The sequence below is a fragment of the Sceloporus occidentalis genome, unplaced genomic scaffold (assembly GCF_023333645.1).
Source record: "Sceloporus occidentalis isolate IW3139 unplaced genomic scaffold, rSceOcc1.0.p SCAF_361, whole genome shotgun sequence".
NCBI lineage: Eukaryota > Metazoa > Chordata > Lepidosauria > Squamata > Phrynosomatidae > Sceloporus > Sceloporus occidentalis.
In genome coordinates this window covers 430,864-443,821 of record NW_028317341.1, presented here as the reverse complement: position 1 = coordinate 443,821, position 12,958 = coordinate 430,864, and positions in this window count along the sequence as shown.

Genomic DNA, 12,958 nt, shown 5'->3' with positions numbered 1-12,958 from the left:
TATATATATATTTTTAATAACCTAGGGGTCTGTTCCTTTAAAATTCAATACCCGCCGTGTAAAATAGTCACCTGTTACATAGAAAAGCTGGTTGTGAGCATTCAGAACCGACAGAATCCCAATCTCACCGTCTTTAACCTCATTTACACTTCAAAAAGAGCGGCCATAAATTCCTCTAGCGCTTCATTATATTGACTGTAGGGGAAAGCGCTGCCAGAAGCGACTTTGCACCAGTTCTACCGGGTTCAAAGACAACTCAATGACAGATAGAATCTGGAAGCAAATAGTACATTCCGATTTCCAAAAATAAAAAAAAACCGTATTATGATTCCGAATCAGGTCTATTTCCAGCGCAGTACCTGCGCCTCTGAAGGGTCCGCTCGCCAGCGCTGGTAGATTTCGCATTAATATTGAGCGATTACCACCCAGCGTAGGTTCATAATAAAGTAAATTCGTTAACGAGTCTTCGGTGGCTGCAGCGAGGCTCCTTTGTGACGGCGGAACTTTCCAGTATCTAGATAGTCGACTAGTGTAGACTTCTTATTAGCACTACTTTGGCATTTTAATTTTTCCCATAGTGTGGCAGGAAACTTTCTGTTTGTGGGTGCAAATCTCTACTTTGTAATGGGGCTAAGTAGCCATTGTATTGTCCCTGTAAATTCTAGACAGCCCAAGGCTCCGGAAAAACCACAAAAAAAAAATCAAAAAAAAAAAAAAAAAATCACAGACCAGCAGAGATCCAGAACTTCAGAAACAATGTACCATGTAAGATAAGGGTTAAAAGGGTCAAAGTGGAAGTCAATAGTTTCCTATGAGTCAGATACAAGTTGCATGCCTGGGGATGGTTGGTTATCTGCGCAGAATGTATCAGCCAATACTTCTCTGGTTAATCACTAGAATAGACCAAGTCGACAGAGAACGCTTAGGCAAATATTCTCATACTTGCCTCGCCAGTCAGTATCTACGCAGGAGTGCATAAAACATCAAAATGTGCACTGGTGAGAAAAAACGTTTAGCTTTGTGGCTACAAACTACTGAACTACAAACCAGGAGGTGTTGCGAGTCAGAAGACAAATGATTCGGTGGTCATAGCCCAAACTAACAGTCCACGTCTGATAACCACAAGCAGTCTCAATAGGTTCGGAGGTGCTTTGTTTCCATATAATTTGCAGCAATTCACAGAAATCCTTCTTCTAGAACTCAGCCACACGGTACAGGTCATGCGTCAGTTTAGTTCTAATGGTGGTATGACATTGCTCTTAGAGGAAACCAGCTGTGTCTCGTAGAACGACCTACGCCTGTCTCCACCTTATAATGAGGCTTCTAATTTGGAAGGCCAACTCCAGACTCCACTACATTAAAACTTGTAAAGGGCCTGTTTGTTGGTTGGTCCTAGAACAGCCCTGGGATGAACAATGTCACCTCTAGGTATTCACCAATGAACAAACAACTTGGAACGTCTCATTATGGAAGCTAGTGCCTACTCCATGTTTATGTACTGAGGGTTATTCCCACATTTATAGTGAACTAAAAAGGGGTATATGAATTTAGATCATAGACCTTAGTGTCTCCAGCCCTCGCGTCAAAAGCCAACTGATAAATACGTAACTTTAGATCTCTGTGACAGCCAAAGTATTGCCGGGGGCGCGGATGTCGTTGGACCTCAATGGTATATTTTTACGTGCCCAGAATTCTGAAAGGTTTTAAAAGTATCCATCCGGTCAGCTTATTCTTCTGAATAGAGCACAGCCTACCGTGTTATCTGGTCGGGCATTACTCTACTATCAGATTAGTGGAGTCATTTACACCCGATAACCATCTCTGCAAAGATAGAACTGGATTGACTGACATTGGAAAGCGATACCTGCATATGAAATGAGACTTTGGAATATCTAAAAGGCCAGCTATGGCAGGAAGCCATTTACCTTGATGGAACAGAGAAGTTTTACTCTGAGACTCCCCCTATAAAGTCTGATAGTACTGTTTTGCCTTTTATCATTGTTTCTGTTGAATAAATATGTAATGTACTGCTAGTTATGGTACAGCATTGCATTATTAATAAAGAACAATTCCCTGGGCAAGCTTTTCCTCTTGTGTGGGAGTGGCTTCATGAAGGGGCAGGGCTAGCTCCTGACAAATTTTACTGGGTGGGCAGTAGGATGGAAGTGGGCGTGGCCAAACAACACTCCCCAGCCCAGAGAAAGAAGAAACTGACCTGGAGACCCTGGCCTCACTCAGAGACTCCAGGTCAAACCCAGAATCTTCCCATGTATGCTAGAGGGATCCAGGTTTTAATGGCCAGTGTGCTCTCGGGACAGAGCGGACAACCTACTCATAACCCAGGTACCCTTCACTCTTTGCTCCCTTCAAGAAGTATATGGGGCTTTTCCTGCCCATGCATGTGGCTAATCCCACCATCCTGAAGTTGGTTCTACTCAACCCCCACTTCCCGGAAGGAGATACGAAAGGGAGAACTTAGAAGAACCAGTCCCTGGAAGATCCCAGGTGTGCCAATGAAATATTGACATTTTATCAACAGCTGTAAACATATGTGACATATAACCAGTAACAGGTTTTTCTGTCTCACTTATAGCGCCGCTATAAATGTAATTGTAAGATGCCTGGCTACTCCTGTACAAAAAAAAACAAATAATGTCAAGAATCCATTCATTTTCTCCTAGTACGATCGGGGGGGGGGGGTTCCACAACAGAAAAAGTCTGAAAGTCGCAACCAACTCTTGCAATAAATAAATACATTTCGAAAATAAAATAAAAAACCTTTGTAGTGAAGATGCTGGAGGAGATTTGTTGGCAATGGATTTGCACATCTAGTCACTTTTCACTTCCTAAAGGCTAGTAGTAAATCAAGGGAGCAGAGGGAACACCGATGGATAATAAAGTGCAATGCAAAATCCAATTTACAGCAGCAGATAACGTCTGTCTGAAAAATGCAAGTATTTACGATTAGAGGTCCTGGGTAAAAAAAAAAAAAAAAATGCAATTTCAAATACGGAAATCATGGCGAGTTATAGATATTTAGAGGAGGGCTGGAGGAATCCAAAATAAAAACATAGTGTAATAAAAGCATAATCCAGAACACATGGCTCTTATCCGTTGTAAAACACAGTTTATAAAACCCATTTATGACTAAGGGGCAGCAATGTTTTGATAATAAGATAGCGAAGTTGAAAGCAGTCTGTGCAGGGTACGCCTGTCTGTGGAGCGGTGAAGGTATTGCTTTTTATTATTCTAGAAAATAAAATCTGTACGGCCAGACAGGCTGCTAGATATTAAACCCAGAAGGTCCATGAGAAGGAGACACAGTGCTCCAGAATCCCCCCATGCTTAGACCTCTTGGTCGCGTATGATGGCTGGAGCATCCCTTTACCCCAAACTCTATATGATGATCACAATGGTATTAAGATAGCGGGTGTATTTAATTTTTTACACGCCATTTTTCGGGAATCCTCTCCATTGGGGCCCCGTGACTTTCCAGCCTCTGTCTCCGAGAGGGACAGAACCTCCCATGCAAATGTTTCCTGTGTTTCCTGTAATGTACTTGATCCTAAAGGCCTCTTCTTGTATAAATATCACATCTATTTGCATCTTTTCTTTCTTTTTGTTGGTGAAGTGATGTGTTTGCTTTGGGTCAGAGCCAGAGACACACACACATTAAAAAAAAAAAATCAGAACTAGAAAAATCCAGCTACATATTTTAAAGGAAGTGACCCAGAATGCCTTGCTCGGCTGACGGATTGTATCAAGGGAGGAGAAGGCAGAAAAGTGGTGATCTGGAAAGGGCATTCCAGAGTACTGCTATTTTTAACAATCTATCAGATAGAAATTGTGGTATCACACAGGACCGCCATCACAAACATGTTTCTGGATCCCCCCCATGTGCCTTCCCCAGTGAGTTGATATGTTTTCCCTTTATTTCTTTATTACCCTTTGCCCTCTAGAATTATTTTTGTATTCATTTGTTTGCTATTTCATTGTCCCCTCAATTTGTTTAGGTGTCCCCCAAATTGTAACAGCCCTTCTACTGATGGTTCTACAGAGTAAGAATGTTCTTGCCCTTGGGCAGCAGGTTTTCTTCCTTTTGTGTGTGTTTTGTTTTTAAATTATTGTACTTTCTATGATTATTATTATTATTATGAAGGATCCAGAAACCTATAAATATTACAAGACAATCTTCAACGAGAAAAAATTTGGACTTGAGCGCGAGAACGTATATAACACCTCATAAACTAAGTTTATACAGCTGTGCCACCGATGTGGCCGGTCCACAAGGAGGCGAGAAGATACCTGCTCCACCAAAGCACAGGCTTTCTCATAGCCAGTTTCTAGAGGCTAGGGAGGACTCTGACTTTGGCCACCACCAAACTGGTTTGGGGGGGGGAACCTCAAAAAGTGGGGTCCTCAAAAGAAAAAAGTTATGTAGGACTCCTGCAGGAACTATAGTCTGCACAGACTACCCCCTAACCCAAACAACATACTGTTTTAAAAAAGACTGGAAACACTTACCCACTCTTGGGTCCATTAGTGCTCCTTCAAAGTTCCTCTGTACGTTAAAGCCTTTTGGATTCAGGCCGGGGCTGGACTGGTGGAGACGAGGTGGCGCTGGAAGTTTAAGGCCAGCAGCCGCTTGACTATGCAAGAGCAGCCAAATAAAACCTTTTATGCAGATAGCCGGGCAGATCCAGATGTGGCCACACACCGTGGCAGCATTTTGGGTGAGGGCATGGTGCTGCCGGTCAGTGCCCCTCACCAGGCATTTGCCCTGTGTGCCAGATGGCCAGTCTGAGCTTGATTTAGGCTCACTTTCAGTCCTGTTTATCTGTTTAACACCTGCGGTCCAGCCATTAAGCACGAAGGGGAAAGATCCAGAAACATGGCGGGTCATCACCATATTTAAGTACACCAAACAGAAATAATGCCCAGCCCTGGAGAGGTTTTAAAATATTCCAAATCACACAATATCGTGGGCTACTTTTTTCTTTTTAATGTACCCACGCAATTACTCAAACTGTTAAAATAAAAACATACCCCGTCCATCTAACCGTCGGCTTTCACCCACCCTCTCAATAGTCAAGAAAAACCTCAAAAACCTACTTCTTCAGAAAAGCGTACAATCTTTGCAGATAGAACCTTCTTACCTGCCACTAATACAACACCCACAGTGCTCCGAGGCACTTCTCTCCCACTTTCTCTACACCCATCCCCTGTAGATTGTAAGCTTGAGATCAGGACCCTCTTTACGCAACGTATCCGTTCGTCTGTCAGTTCTAGTTTGTTGGACTCCTTGAACGATCGGACTGTAAGAAGCGCTGCGGAAATTGTTGCCACTTTATAAATAATAACGATAATAATGCTTTCTGGTACCAGATGTTCCGACTGACAGCTCTGTTATGTTGGAGCACTACATGAACACTTCAGGATGATGAATACTCCGCAATTCAATACCTTCAAGTACAGACAAGTGATGGGGAGGGGGCAGCATCCAGCTGGAGGGGTAGCCAAATAGCCCAGTAATAATGTAGCCTAAAACAAATTTGGCGGCCAACACACTCAATGTGCATTATCTGCTCGTTCCACCAAATGGAAGTACATTGAGAAAACTATAAACGAAGCACAGAAAGGATATGGGCATCATGTAATTGCACCCCTTAATTTACCCTCGGGCTATATTTGTGAAATCGCAAATAAAAAATTTGAAAAAGCATCAGGTAGAGGCCAAAATATTTAGATCAGAGCAGCCCAAGGAGTTAGTCTCTCCCTTTGTAGCCCTTCCCTGGCTCAGACATGTCTAAAGGAACAAAGCGTTTCCCATGATCTACAACGGGATCTACAACATATGTTTTAAATAATCAATGTTAATGAATGGTCCTAACTTTAACGATGTCTTCAAAGAAACTAATTGTCTTCAACCCTGGGCTGTCTAAGAGTACGCCAGGGAGTTATACTGCATTAGACCCGGCTTTGTCTAAGCCTGTCCTGATAACCTGCACCTAGGAGGATGCACTACATTAGATACAGATCCAATGCTATCTGAGCCAGTCCTGATAACCTGCAGCCTAGAGGTTACACTCCATTAAATACAGAACCAGCACTGTCTGAGCCTGTCCTGATCACCCGCAGCCTGGAAGATGCACTCCATTAGATACAGACCCAGCGCTGTCTGAGCCTGTCCTGATAATCTGTAGTCAGAACACAACATTAGGTCACAACAACATTATCACCCAAAATGATTACCCTTGTGACTGGTAGCAGGGTGTTTAACTCTCTGTTGCCATAAATCAGATGCTGTTATGCCGTCTAAATGCTGTAATTATCACTCACTGGCTGCAAAGCATCAATTTTAAGCAATTAAGGGCCAATTGAGTCATAAGGAGGCCAGTTTATTCCTATGTGTTGAATAATTACTTGATACCTACTTAGAGGTAATAACGCTCATTCAGTGTTTGCCCCTGGGGTATGTGGGTTTCCCAGCGCACGTGTGAGAGGTGGAGTGTGAAATTCCCAATGCATTATGGGGGTGCATAGTTAAGAGTTTTTAACACTACGTCTGCCATGGAGGGAACCTTTTGAGAAAGTGGACTGAAATGCACAATAGGTTTGGAACCTTGCTTGTCCCCGCTAATGCTAAGCAGCATGCGCTATGTATCCAATGACACATTAGTAGGAAACGTCGTCTTACCTGAGCAGTGTATCTGGCAACTGTGGGTTGCAACTCCCATAACGCTCAATAAGTATTGCTAAGTTGGGGAAAATACATTTTCTATGGACTATAATAAAAAAAAAGCTTATTTTATTCTAGATTTTAAGCACGTCAGCAAGGTTAATGAAACAATGAGCAGATTTTAAGCCTTTGCTGAATCCCCGGTATAGAAGGGGTGCAGGAAAATAATGAGTTGGGATCGTATTACTGCTCCCCTAAAACTGTTATGGGCAGAATTTATCTCCCCCCAGGAGCAGCTGAAGGATATTACTGGGACTCCTGCGGGACAGCTGAGACATGGATCTGGTAATCCCCATGCTCTATATCAAGATGGGGGTCTTATGTTACAAAGCGGGGAGAGGGGAAGGATAGACCCCTACCCCTGTATGAAGAATCAAATATCTCCAGTAATACAGACGGATTAAAGGACTGGCTGGATCGGGAAGGGGGGGGCGGGGGAGTGCTGTCTACATCATAAAAACTAAAAAACGTTTAATACGTCCAGTCTGGAGGACAGACAGGATAGGCGGGGGTGATAGAAACTTCCAAACGCATTAATATAAAGTTACCAAGTCAGCATTTTACAATGGGGTGTATATGTAAAAAATGCAAATAATCAGAGTTACCGGAATCATTGCAATCTGGTCAGCGCCATGAGGGTGGGCAGCCTTCAAAACTTCCCAAAAAATAGATCTATACACTAAATAACTGTATGTAACGTTATTTTAGAAAAAGGGAATCTTCACATTAAAAATCAAAGTTTGGGGACCAGTCCCTGACCAAGTAGCACCCCAGACAAGAAGTACCTTTACCGGCCCTCATGTGCCATGTCTTTCTCACATTTGGAATGCCAATGTGGGTACGGAACACGCGCACACTCACTCTCGCTCTGGAATCCTTTGTAAGCTTTGGGAGGAAGAGACTAATTAATATGCTACTTCTGCCACTCTGAATGCAAGGCATTGATTTGAAGATTACTTGGCACACAAAGGGTTGACTATTGAGTTTTGTCCTCTCAGAGTTGATCATCTCAGAGTATGACATCACTTCCTCAAAACAGCCACATTGTAAGCGGCAATGTAATCTGAAGAGGAAGCAAATGTTGTACGCCGGGTACATCGTTTCTCAGCACCAGCTGGTGAGAAAAAGTGCCGACTGTGCGATTCCCTCACGTTTTATGTTCTGACAAATCTTCCCCAACTCCGTACGCTGTCGCAATACAGTCCGGTATGTTATGCTTAATAAATTTTGCAGAGAGCTCTTCAGGTTTTACATTATTGGGTTTTAGGCCCTGCGGCCATAGATTGAGATCATGCTATAGGAGGTGAGTCAACTCTCATAGAGTATGAGCAGAGAGGGGGGTTACTCGAACCCTGGTTCCCCCAGCTTGTGCAGGAGGTGAGACAGGGTGACCACATCAGCCAGATTTTCTGAGGACGCCTATACATTTTACTTCTTGCTGACAAGTGTTGCCTCCAGTATGTGGCAAGAGTCCATTAGTCGGTTACATACTGCACCTCCTACCCACCCCAATATTTCAGGGGTCTCAACTGAGACACCTATGTTGGGGGTGTGGCTAAAGATTGAAGTGGGCATGGCCAGAGGTAGAAGCGGGTGGGGCCAGAAGCACATGGCCACCCACTCAACTTAAAAACATCGCTGAGCGGCAGAGATCACTGCAACGGCACCATCGATTCATTTTACAGCTCCTTAGGGGGCAGCTGTGTGAGAGTATACCCGTAAATCGAGACAGTTGGGACGTATGCGGTTATACTGGTCAAGGAAAATGCATCTTGGCAAAAATGGCCAATGTAGTCATTCTGGCTTCACTTGTTTGCCCTTAAAGCTCAACGCCGGTCCCTCCTTTCCCGATCAGCTGGGCAAAGCCATGCATTGGGTTTGATCCTTGGCCAGCTCTGCGCGATAAACCTTTTGCTCATATATGAGACTCGTCCGCACATATATATATATATATATATATATATATATATATATATATATATATAGTGCCACGGGTCTGAAAGGGTCCTGGCTGCGTTAATTAATGATCTGAATGATATTGTGTCATTTGTAAAATGATATTGCATTAAAACAGCCATGCAAGCTCAGCACTGTAAACTTAAGAAAAGATTGATAGCGGCTTTACAACCACAAGGGATAGCAACAAGTCAGAGAAGATTTACACCAACGGAGGGGATGCGTTTGCAGGCAGTTTATAAAAAGAGCTCCGTAGTCAACCAAAAACACATAAAAATTAAAATTATCATCAAGCAGCCAAGGGCGTCATAGACAAGTGCGAGAGCGGCATCTCTATAGAAAGGCTTCTTTGGATTTAAGAGCCTTTCTAAAGCCGCCATAAATTAGGTGGTGGTGGTTTTGTGATTATTTGTTTCCTGGTAGGGCTTCCTTGATTATTTTTCTAAACCACCCCCCCCCCACTGCGTCTGGAAAACGGGTTATAGATGTATGAGCGATAATCAAAATACTAGTTCTTCCAGCCAAAAAAATACTGTTGGTCTTATTATGACTCCCGGAAAGCCAAGGCTGGTGTGAATTGTCGTGTTTTGGGTGTAAATACACAAGCAAGTGCTCCTATTTACACAATTCTCCATAACATTCTGCAATAAGCAATCATCTCCGACCACATCTGCTCTACCCCCTCTCTACCCAAGCTCTCCCATTAATATCTCACTTGCCCCCACCTCGCTCTCAGCTGCTGTCCCAAGAAATTATTCCTATTGATTCATTATCCAGATAGATTGTCTGTCAACCCCTCTCTCTCCCCATTATTCACTCCCCCCACCCCAAACCTATCCACGCCTAGCTATTCTCTCCCCCCTACTTCCTATATCCCCCTTTATCTTCTCCCCTCCCATGCATGTCAGTCGGAGTGATTCCTCACCATAAATGCCTCCTGCATTCCCTATGCTGTAACCTCCAAGGAATGTTCAAACTCATTGCAGATGTGCTCTCCTGGTCCTGCCGACTTAACCCTTTTATCTATACAAAAACCCGCTCTTCAGCCTTAAATAATACACAATAAAAACCAAGAAAGAGGCTTCTCCTTATTATGCGGTGCACGTGGGTGACGGAGAGCAGAAAGGATGCTTCACTGAGAGTAGATAAGTGGAACAGTCTCCGAGCAGTGGTAGAGGCTAATACCTTGAGGGAATTTAGACATACATGGGGTAGACGTATGGCTTCTGAAACAAGACCAAGGACTGATTAAGGTCTCTACATTATGAAAAATGGGCAGGCCAGATGTGCCGACAGGGTCGTATCCGCCGTCAAATTCGATGTTTCTATGAATTCTAGTTTTCCTGCGTGGCCACAATGTGTGTTTGGGAAGCGTAAGTGTTTTTGGCACATGTGGGGACTCCCCTCCTCTGTTTAGTCCTTGTTAATACATGGTAGTAACACTTCCCTTCCAGATGTAGGGGGGGGGGATGTCCCGGTGTCTGTGGCTCTCACGTTAACCCTGACGGTCCCAGAGCCCTGTGAGTGTTTGAGTTTCGCTGGGAATGGATGGCTGCGCTTGTGTTTACCTTCTGTGGTCAAGAACAGGTTGCGTAACCCTGCATATAAATTTCACGGTAAAAGATTCGCCCTCCCCCTTACTTATTATTACAGTGTTGCCGTTTTATTGCTCTTGCGTTTTGGTTAACTATTTCTGCATATGTTAAGTATTGTATGTTATCCCCATTGTACAGCGCTGCGGAATATGTTGGCGCTATATATAAAACAATCAAAAATAATAATGTCTGCATATGACAGAAATCATGCCTGTTCTTTCTGTAAGAGCATGTCTGTTATATTATTATTATTATTATTATTATGTATCAGACTGTCATATCCTTTTGTATGTTGATCGAACCTGCATGTTATCGCATCACAAGTAGTATATAACATAACAATTTGACTTAAAGAAACAACAGGCGAGGAGGGCCCTGCTCAAACGAACTTACATTCTACAGATTCATTCACATGTTGATTCACATTCTATTGATATGTATTTTATACAAAACTGGCATTTTATAGTATTCTGTCTATGACATCACACTTATTGTTTTTATTTTTTGTATTGTTATATTTATAAATTTGTATATATAATGACATAACCCTGGGTCTCTGTATGTTTGGATGAGAATGAGAAGAGATAAATTCTGTATTCATGGAATAGAGCGACCAGATGTCCAAATTTTGGTGTCTTTAGCTGAAGGACTTAGACTCAAATTATCTTTCCAGGCCTCTTCTGCAGAAGGACTAATACGACTATACCCTATTCCTTTCTCTAAATGATACCCAAACAAAGCTCCCTTCCCTGTGGCATCAAAGCAGTCCTTGGACTTCATGTTGTCAGCTTTTCAAGGCAGGAGAGGATACCCAGGGTATCAGAACCTAGATGGCCCTTTGATGGACATCCCCTGTGTAGGGCAAGTGTGGGGGGGGGACTTGCTCCTTCTTGGAAATTTTCTGATTTATATTTCACCCATTTCACCCAAAGACAGGGGTATTTTGAATAATTTAATTGTCTATCCCACAGAGCAGAGATGTTATGGACAACGGCAGAGATAAATCTATTTTAAGCTCTTCTGCCTCCGATTTTCTTTAAAAGCCAGGTACTCTGCCGCATGACCACACCGGAAGAATCACGTGATCCGGCTGAATATCAGAGGAGCCGCCGCATGCAGATGTCACGCGACGTGATGTCACTGCGCAGGCGCACTGCATGGCAGCCACATCGACGTTGGCAGTGCCCGTGCTCCATATCATTCTGATGATGCCAAGCCCCATCGTAACGGGTGAGGCATAGTAGCCCCACCAATGCTGCCTATGCCTCACCCCATTGGTCAGGGCTAGAATTTTGCCCCCTTTGGAAAGACATTCTGTGGATGCCCAGGCCCCCCCTTTTGTCTATGATTAAGCAGTACTAGTATAAGTATGGATGTTTCCACTGCCCCGGAGCGAGTACCATCAGTATGCATGACACGCACCTTGGAATTAAAGCTAAAGACAAGGTGCACCATTATTATTATTGGCCTTCTACTTGTATGAACTGGCAGCCTTTCTGTCTTTTGCTGTTGTTCATAAAAGATCATGGACCACCCTGGGCAGACAAACTCCCAGGAGGGCAGTAGTTAGGAAGCTGGTACCCTTTTCTCCAACATTTTACACTGCCAGGACTACTTCACGATGGTAGACGATTAAGAGTTTTCAATGTACTTATGGGACTGTTCCTGCAGGACCACCAGAATTTACAGGTTCCTCAGGCCACTTTATTCAATCGGTGTTAGCCATTAAAATGCACCGTGTGTTACTTTAATAAGTAAATAGAGATGGTGATAAAACGGGACAAAGTGGACCCACCAGTCTAGTTGCCATTTTGGCTCTTTTAGAAATAGGGTAAGTAAATTGTTCTGCATATTATTGTGAGGCCGATGCCTCTTCTATCATGACATATTGCAGTGGTTTATAAATTGCTCCTCGAGGAGTACTAATGGCCTGGAATTTAAGGGTATCTCTGCCTGAAAACAATTAAGTACTGGCTTGTTAATAGCCCTTGAAGAGTGGTTGGGGAGCAATTGATATATATATATACATATAGCTGTGAGTGATTTCTCATCTCCTCTGCTGACGTTGGTAGGAGAAAAGTGCTATTTTATTATTTTGGAAGGGCGGTATCCTCTAAATCCCAAGGATGCAGAAGGTACTTGACAAGGGTTAACAGCAAAGAAAGATGGTAACAACAACCAGGTTTCTAAAAAAGAGTAAGACCCAGTTCTGGGTTCCGCCATAAGCATCTGTGTAGGAATCTTAATATGCGGACATTTGATCATCTTTTAATAAGTTTGATAAAGTCTTCCATAGACATCGACAAACACATTTGTTCTTACCAAGGACTAGCCAATTATGCACAAAAGAAGGTAATATAGATTGTGGTCCTATCACCATAGCAATGGAATGTTTTAATCAGCAGGACCATTCCAATGGTTGCTATGGTGATAAGACCACTTTTGAAATATACATAGTCATCAACATCGAGTTGAAGAAATAGGGGCTTCAGTAGAAGGAATGGACTAATGGAAAGGAATGGATGGTCTAGGTCTCTAGGAGATGATCGGAATATCGCTGAGCGTACAGGCGTAAGATGGAAAAGAATCGGGGGTGAAGATGTAATAAGAAAAAGAAGGTCATAGACAAGAAGGTTCACAAGAAGGAGATATGGGACAGAGGGCTGGA